Here is a 9,668-nt window from a genome sequence, read left to right on the forward strand (position 1 = left end):
TTTTCTTTGATCCTATCCGCCAATGACTTCTCGTGTCCTCTCCTTGCTCTTCTTAGCCCTCCCTTTAGATCCTTCCTGGCTAGCTTGTAACTCTCAAGCGCCCTAACTGAGCCTTCACGTCTCATCCTAACATAAGCCGCCCTCTTCCTCTTGACAAGCGCTTCAACTTCTTGAGTTAGCCACGGCTCCCTCGCTCGACAACTTCCTCCCTGCCTGACAGGTACATACTTATCAAGGACACGCATTAGCTGCTCCTTGAATAAGCTCCACATTTCGTTTGTGCCCATCCCCTGCAGTTTCTTTCCCCATCTTACACATACTAAATCTTGCCTAATCGCGTCATAATTTCCTTTCCCCCAGCTATAATTCTTGCCCTGCCGTATATACCTGTCCCTGCCCATCGCTAAGGTAAACCTAACCGAATTGTGATCACTATCGCCAAAGTGCTCACCTACATCTAAATCGAACACCTGGCCGGGTTCATTACCCAGTACCAAATCCAATGTGGCATCGCCCCTGGTTGGCCTGTCCACATACTGTGTCAGAAAACCCTCCTGCACACACTGGACAAAAACAGACCCATCGAAAGTACTCGAACTATAGTATTTCCAGTCAATATTTGGAATGTTAAAGTCCCCCATAACCACTACCCTGTTACTCTCGCTCCTGTCGAGAATCATCTTCGCTATCCTTTCCTCTACATCTCTGGAACTATTCGGAGGTCTGTAGAAAACTCCCAACAGGGTGACCTCTCCTCTCCTGTTTCTAACCTCGGCCCATACTACCTCAGTAGACGAGTCCTCAAACGTCCTTTCTGCCGCTGTAATACTTTCCTTGATTAACAATGCCACACCCCCCCCCCTCTTTTACCCTCTTCTCTGTTCTTACTGAAACATCTAAATCCCGGAAACTGCAACATCCATTCCTGCCCCTGCTCTACCCATGTCTCTGAAATGGCCACAACATCAGGATCCCAGGTACCAACCCATGCTGCAAGCTCACCCACCTTATTCCGGATGCTCCTGGTGTTGAAGTAGACACACTTTAAACAAAGTTCTTGCTTGCCAGTGCCCTCTTGCGTCCCTGTAACCTTATCCCCTACCTCACTACTCTCAACAGCCTGTACACTGGAACTACAATTTAGGTTCCCATTCCCCTGCTGATTTAGTTTAAACCCCCCGAAGAGCACTAACAAATCTCCCCCCCAGGATATTGGTACCCCTCTGGTTCAGGTGAAGACCATCCTGTTTGTAGAGGTCCCACCTACCCCAGAAAGAGCCCCAATTATCCAGGAAACCAAAATTCTCCCTCCGACACCATCCCTGCAGCCACGTGTTCAACTCCTCTCTCTCCCTATTGCTCTCTTCGCTAGCACGTGCACAGGCAACAACCCAGAGATAACAACTCTGGTTGTTCTCGCTCTAAGCTTCCACCCTAGCTCCCTGAATTTCTGCCTTAAATCCCCATCTCTCTTCCTACCTATGTCGTTGGTGCCTATGTGGACCACGACTTGGGGGTACTCCCCCTCCCCCTTAAGGATCCCAAAAACACGATCGGAGACATCACGAACCCTGGCACCTGGGAGGCAACACACCAACCGTGAGTCTCTCTCATTCCACAGAACCTCCTATCTGTTCCCCTAACTATGGAGTCCCCAATGACTAATGCTCTGCTCCTCTTCCCTTTTCCCTTCTGAGCAACAGGGACAGACTCTGTGCCAGAGACCTGCACCCCATTGCTTACCCCTGGTAAGTCCCCCCCCCCAACAGTATCCAAAATGGTATGCCTGTTGTTGAGGGAAACGGCCACAGGGGATCCCTGCACTGCCTGCTGGTTCCCTTTCCTTCCCCAGACGGTAACCCATCTACCTGCTTCTTTTACCTGAGGTGTGACTGCCTCCCTATAACTCCTGTCAATAATCCCCTCCTCCTCCCGAATGATCCGAAGTTCATCCAGCTCCAGTTCCCAAACGCGGTCTGCGAGGAGCTGGAGTTGGGTGCACTTCCCGCAGATGCAGTCAGCAGGGACACTCTTGGCGACCCCTTCCTCCCACATTCTGCAGGAGGAACATACAACTGCCTTTACCTCCATTCCCACTGTTCTAGATTCCCAATAAATCTACTGAAAAACCAAACGAAAAAAAAAAAGTCAAAACTTGTTCGCTTAGCAATCCGACGGACTGAACTTTTTAAATAAAAAGCTTACCTTATCAACACACCAGAGTCCTTTTTTTGTTAGAGGAGGAGGGTGGGTGGGAGACACTACACGTGTAGTGTCTCGGTACTGCCACTGCCCAAAGAAATAGTTTTTCCCTATCCATCAGTCCCCTGGTCCTCCGAAACAAAAGGGGATTAACTTGTAACTTACTGAAATTTACAATGGCCAATTCACCTATCAACCTGCAAGTCCTCGGATTATCACAGATTTAGCGCCCCCCGCTCTCCAGCCTCTCGCTCCCTGCCCGCCCAAAGAAGCGAGGTGAGCCGGGAGTGATGAAGGGTCGATGTAGGAGTGAATGGCCAACAGGCGTGAAGCAGGGCGGACTAGAGCTGGCAGCTGGAGGGGGGGGATGGAGGAAGAAGTGGGGGGGGGAAGGAGGAAGAAGCGGGGGGGGAGAGAGGAGGAAGAAGCGGGGGGGAGGAGGAGGAGAAAGGGGGGAGGAGGAGGAGGAAGGGGGAGGAGGAGGAGGAAGTGGGGAGGAGGAGGAGGAAGTGGGGAGGAGGAGGAGGAAGGGGGGAGGAGGAGGAGGAGGAGGGTGGGGAGGAGGAGGAGGAAGGGGGAGAAGAGGAGGCGGAAGGGGGGAGGAGGAAGGGGGGAGGAGAGGAAGGGGAGGAGGAGGAAGGGGGCAGGAGGAGGAAGGGGGAGGAGGAGGAAGGGGGGGAGGAGGAGGAGGAAGGGGCGGGAGGAGGAGGAAGGGTGGGGAGGAGGAGGAAGGGGTGATGGAGAGGAGGAAGGGTGGGGGAGAGGAGGAAGGGTGGGGGGAGGAGGGAGGGTGGGGGGAGGAGGAAGGGAGGGGGGAGGAGGGAAGGGGGGGAGGAGGAGGAAGGGGGGAGGAGGAGGAAGGGGGAAAAGGAGGAAGGGGGGAGGAGGGGGAAGCGGGAGGAGGAGAAGGGGGGAGCAGGAGGAAGGGGAGGAGGAGGGGGAGGAGGAGGAAGGGGGAGGAGGAGGAAGGGGGAGGAGGAGGGGGCAGGAGGAGGGGGAGGAGGGGAGAGGAGGGAGGAGGAGGAGGAAGGGGGAGGAGGAGGGGGGAGGAGGAGGAAGGCGGGAGGAGGAGGGGAGGAGGAGGAAGGGGAGGAGGAGGAGGGGACAGGAGGAGGGGGAGGAGGAGGGGGGGAGGAGGAGGGGGGAGGAGGAGTGGGGAGGAGGAAGAAGGGGGGCAGGAGGAGGGGGGCAGGAGGAGGGGGAGGGAGGGGGGGGGGGGAGGAGGGAGGGGGGAGGAGGAAGAAGGGGGGAGGAGGAAGAAGGGGGAGGAAGCAGGGGGCGAGCGGCCAGAGAGCGGGGAGCAGGAAACAATCAGATGCTTCACCGTGCATGCACAAACGCCAAACGCATGCGTGGAGACCGACCAGGCTCATTCTGCGATGACATCGACCGCTGCACGATAACATCTTCCCGCGCATGTGCGAACCAGTCCTGGCAAGACGGCAGGGGACCGTTTGCGCATGTGCACCGCTGGCAGTGCTCTCAGGACGTCCGCGGGCTGCTGCGTTGTCACGAGTCACTTGGTTAACTTTCACCAGAAAGGAAGAGACTGAAGACAGGAATAACGAGAGAGAGGGGAGATGAGGAGATATGCTGGTGGAGTGAAGGAAAATAAGGCAGGCGACGGGTGCAGACGCTAATGGGGGAAGAATCTGACACAGGGTAAGGAGGAGGGTGGGTGGATGGTGGGAGGGTGCAAGGTCTTACAGCCAGTTGTGCAGCAAGAACACATTTAACTTAATGCAGCTGTACTGTGAAGCCACTTCGGAAAGTGGCAGTTCTCAGAAATGGGCCAAGTTTTGTACCCAGGAACAAACGAGACTTGTTAACCGAACTCACAAAACAAAGTGGGAGCCGAAATGATATTATTCATGCAGGCACAGGCACGGTGGATTGATGTCACAAATGTGTGAAACAAGAAATCACTGTCACAATCAGACCATACAATGGTCTGTGTCAGCTCAAATTTAAGTGACTGTCCTGACCATTGAACTCCTGTGGTCAAGCTGTTAACAGGACCTACAAAATAACAACCATGATTCCACAGCATCTGAGACAGCTTCCACATCCCTTGGAAATGTTCATCTCAAGGTGAACCCCATGAGGCTGATACACCCAGAATTTTTCCCATCAAAACACCTTTGTGTGTTAATGGACTATTCAAGGACTCATGATGTGGAAGTGATCTACAGATTGCAGAAACAGACAAAATTGATGTTACAATAAAAGGGGTGGGGACGGGGGGGGTTGGAGAGCTGTGTCAATCGTTGTCATAGACGTGCAAGGATAACTACGGACGGAGTTAATCATCTGCACACATGGGAACCGACACCTCTGCGTGACCGACAGGGTGAGTAGTTTTTGAATTTAAGGAGAATCAAAGGGAGATGAGTGAGTATGGGTACTGGTTGAAATTGAAGAGAATGAGAGAATAGTGTAAGTGGGAATAGCGAGTATTTAAAGGGAACAGTGCACTGTAATGCATGGTACATTAAACAGTTTAAAGATTACGGGGGTGAACTGGTGAACCTTGACTATTTTACCCCTTCCAGCTCAGGCCAGACTGTGGAATTAGAGGAGAAGGGGAAGGTGCAGGTTCATATCTTTACAGTCTCTAACTCACCTCACTGACCAGGCCCCAGGCAGCTCGGCACAATTCCACTTCACTCATGCAGTACACAGTGCGTCGGCACCTTCTCAACACACAGAAGAAAGAGTCAGTGAATGCTCAATCATTTCACACAATATCTCTCACTCCCACCCCCTCACACTCCCTCCCTCACCCACTCTCCCACTCCCACTCCCTAACTACCTCCCACACTCCCCCACTCCCTCCCTCACACACTCCCCCACTCCCTCCCTCACCCACTCACTCCTCACTCCCTCATCCACTCACTCCCTCACCCACTCACTCCCTCCCTCCCCCTCACCCATTCCCACACTCCCTCCCTCACCCACTCACCCACTACCTCCCCCTCACCCACTCCCTCTCACCCACTCCCACACTCCCTCCCTCCCCCTCACCCACTCCCACACTCACTCCCCCTCCCCCACTCCCACACTCACCCACTCCCTCCCTCACACAATCCCCCACTCCCTCCCTCACACACTCCCCCACCTCCCACCCCTCACCCACTCCCTCCCTCACCCACTCCCTCACCACACTCCCTCCCTCCCCCTCACCCACTCCTACACTCCCTCACCCACTCCCACACTCCCTCCCTCCCCCTCACCCACTCCCACACTCACTCCCCCTCCCCCACTCCCACACTCACTCCCACTCCCTCACCCACTCCCACACTCACTTCCACTCCCTCCCCCTCACCCACTCCCACACTCGCTCCCTCCCACTCCCACACTCACTCCCACCCACTCCCACTCCCACACTAGCTCCCACTCCCTCCCCCTCACCCACTCCCACACTCACTCCCACTCGCACACTCACTCCCACTCCCTCCCCCTCACCACTCCCTCCCCCTCACCCACTCCCACACTCAGTCCCACTCCCTCCCCCTCACCCACTCCCACACTCACTCCCACTCCCTCCCCCTCACCCACTCCCACACAGTCCCACTCCCTCCCCCTCACCCACTCCACACTCAGTCCCATTCCCTCCCCCTCACCCACTCCCACACTCGCTCCCACTCACCCACTCCCACACTCGCTCCCCACTCCCTTCCCCTCACCCACTCCCATACTCGGTCCCACTCCTACACTCGCTCCCACTCACTCCCACTCCCTCCCACACTCACTCCACTCCCTCCCCCTCACCCACTCCCACACTCACTCCCCCTCACCCACTCCCTCCCTCACCCCTCCCCACTCCCACACTCGCTCCCACTCCCTCCCGCACACCTACTCCCACTCCCTCCCCCCACACCCTCTCTCACACCCTCCCCCACACCCACTCCCTCCCCCCACCCACTCCCACTGCCTCCCCCACACCCACTCCTCCCCCACACCCACTCCCTCTCCCGCTCCCACTCCCTCCCCCACTCCCACTCCCTCCCCCTCACCCATTCCCATACTCACTCCCTCCCCTTCATCCACTCCACACTCATTCCCTCCCCCTCACCCACTCCCACACTCACTCCCTCCCTCTCACCCACTCCCACACTCACTCCCTCCCCCTCACCCACTCTCACACCCACCCCCTCCCCCACTCACCCCCTCACACACTCACTCCCTCCCCCTCACCCACTCCCAAACTCAATCCCTCCCCCTCACCCACTCCCACACTCACTCCCTCACTCCCTCCCCCTCACCCACTCCCACACCCACTCCCTCCCCCACTCCCTCACCCACTCCCTCCCACACTCACTCCCTCCCACCCTCACTCCCTCCCTCTCCCTCCCCCTCACCCACTCCCTCACTCCCACGCTCACTCCCTTCCCCTCATCCACTCCCACGCTCACTCCCTCCCCTTCACCCACTCCCACGCTCACTTCCACTCCCTCCCCCTCACTCACTCCCACTCCCACTCCCTCACCCACTCCCACACTCACTCCAACTCCCTCCCCTCACCCTTTCCAGACTCACTCCCCCTCACCCACTCCCACACTCACTCCCACTCCCTCTGCCACACCCACTCTCACTCCCACTCACTCCCCCACTCACACCCACTCCCTCCCCCTCACCCACTCCCTCCACCTCACCTACTCCCACACTCACTCCCACTCCCTCACCCACTCCCACACTCACTTCCACTCCCTCCCCCTCACCCACTCCCACACTCGCTCCCTCCCACTCCCACACTCACTCCCACCCACTCCCACTCCCACACTAGCTCCCACTCCCTCCCCCTCACCCACTCCCACACTCACTCCCACTCGCACACTCACTCCCACTCCCTCCCCCTCACCCACTCCCTCCCCCTCACCCACTCCCACACTCAGTCCCACTCCCTCCCCCTCACCCACTCCCACACTCACTCCCACTCCCTCCCCCTCACCCACTCCCACACAGTCCCACTCCCTCCCCCTCACCCACTCCCACACTCAGTCCCATTCCCTCCCCCTCACCCACTCCCACACTCGCTCCCACTCACCCACTCCCACACTCGCTCCCACTCCCTTCCCCTCACCCACTCCCATACTCGGTTCTTCTCCTACACTCGCTCCCACTCACTCCCACTCCCTCCCACACTCACTCCCACTCCCTCCCCCTCACCCACTCCCACACTCACTCCCCCTCACCCACTCCCTCCCCCTCACCCACTCCCACACTCGCTCCCACTCCCTCCCGCACACCTACTCCCACTCCCTCCCCCACACCCTCTCTCACACCCTCCCCCACACCCAACCCTCCCCCACACCCACTCCCACTGCCTCCCCCACACCCACTCCCTCCCCCACACCCACTCCCTCTCCCGCTCCCACTCCCTCCCCCACTCCCACTCCCTCCCCCTCACCCATTCCCATACTCACTCCCTCCCCTTCACCCACTCCCACACTCATTCCCTCCCCCTCACCCACTCCCACACTCACTCCCTCCCTCTCACCCACTCCCACACTCACTCCCTCCCCCTCACCCACTCTCACACCCACCCCCTCCCCCACTCACCCCCTCGCACACTCACTCCCTCCCCCTCACCCACTCCCAAACTCAATCCCTCCCCCTCACCCACTCCCACACTCACTCCCTCCCTCTCCCTCCCCCTCACCCACACCCTCACTCCCACGCTCACTCCCTTCCCCTCATCCACTCCCACGCTCACTCCCTCCCCTTCACCCACTCCCACGCTCACTTCCACTCCCTCCCCCTCACTCACTCCCACTCCCACTCCCTCACCCACTCCCACACTCACTCCAACTCCCTCCCCCTCACCCTTTCCAGACTCACTCCCCCTCACCCACTCCCACACTCACTCCCACTCCCTCCGCCACACCCACTCTCACTCCCACTCACTCCCCCACTCACACCCACTCCCTCCCCCTCACCCACTCCCTCCACCTCACCCACTCCCACTCCCACTCCCTCCCCCTCACCCACTCCCACACTCACTCCCTCCCCCTCACCCACTCCCACACTCACTCCCTCCCCCTCACCCACTCCCACACTCACTCCCTCCCCCTCACCCACTCCCACACTCGCTCCCACCCTCTCACCCACTCCCACACTCACTCCCTCCCCCTCACCCACTCCCACTCCCACACTCACACCCTCCCCCTCACCCGCTCCCACACTCACTCCCTCCCCATCACCCACTCCCACACTCACCCCCTCCCCCAACTCCCACACCCACCCACTCCCACACTCACTCCCTCCCCCACCCCCACACTCACACCCTCCCACACTCCCACACTCACACCCTCCCCCTCACCCACTCCCACACTCACTCCCTCCCCCTCACCCACTCCCACACTCACTCCCTCCCCCTCACCCACTCCCACACTCACCCCCTCCCTCTCACCCACTCCCATCTCCTCACACACTCCCTCCCTCCCACTCACCCACTCCCACACCCACTCCCTCCCCCACTCCCTCTCCCTCACCCACTCCCCCACCCACTCCCTCCCTCCCACACGCACTCCCTCCCACACTCACCCACTCCCCCCCTCACCCACTACCTCCCCCTCACCCACTCCCACGCTCACTCCCCCCTCACCCACTCTCACGCTCACTCCCTCCCCCACGCTCACTCCCTCCCCCTCACCCACTCCCACGCTCACGCCCTCCCCCTCACCCACTCTCACGCTCACTCCCTCCCCCTCACCAACGCTCACTCCCTCCCCCTCACCCACTCCCACGCTCACTCCCTCCCCCTCACCCACTCCCACGCTCACTCCCTCCCCCTCACCCACTCCCACGCTCACTCCCTCCCCCTCACCCACTCCCACGCTCATGCCCACGCCCACTCACGCCCCCACGCCCACTCCCTCCCCCACGCCCACTCCCACACTCACTCCCTCCCCCGTCACACACACTCCCACACTCACTCCCTCCCCCCTCACAAACTCTCCCATACTCACTCCCTCCCCCTCTAACACACACTCCCACACTCACTCCCCCCTCACACACACACTCCCACCCCCTCACACACTCACTCTCCCCCTCACACACTCACTCTCCCCCTCCCTCACACTCACTCTCCCCCTCCCTCACACTCACACACATACTCACTCTCCCCCTCCCTCACACTCACACACACACTCACTCACTCTCCCCCTCTCACACACTCTCCCACCCCCTCTCACACACACTCCCCCTCACACCCTCCCTCCCACTCACTCTCCCCCTCTCTCCCACACACTCTCCCCCTCACTCCCACTCACTCTCCCCCTCACACACTCACTCACTCTCCCCCTCACGCACACACTCACTCTCCCCCTCACACACACACTCAGTCACTCTCCCCCTCACACACACTCACTCACTCTCCCCCCTCACGCACACACTCACTCTCCCCCTCACACACACACTCAGTCACTCTCCCCCTCACACACACTCACTCACTCTCCCCCCTC

This window comes from Heterodontus francisci, unplaced genomic scaffold, assembly GCF_036365525.1.
Source record: "Heterodontus francisci isolate sHetFra1 unplaced genomic scaffold, sHetFra1.hap1 HAP1_SCAFFOLD_57, whole genome shotgun sequence".
NCBI lineage: Eukaryota > Metazoa > Chordata > Chondrichthyes > Heterodontiformes > Heterodontidae > Heterodontus > Heterodontus francisci.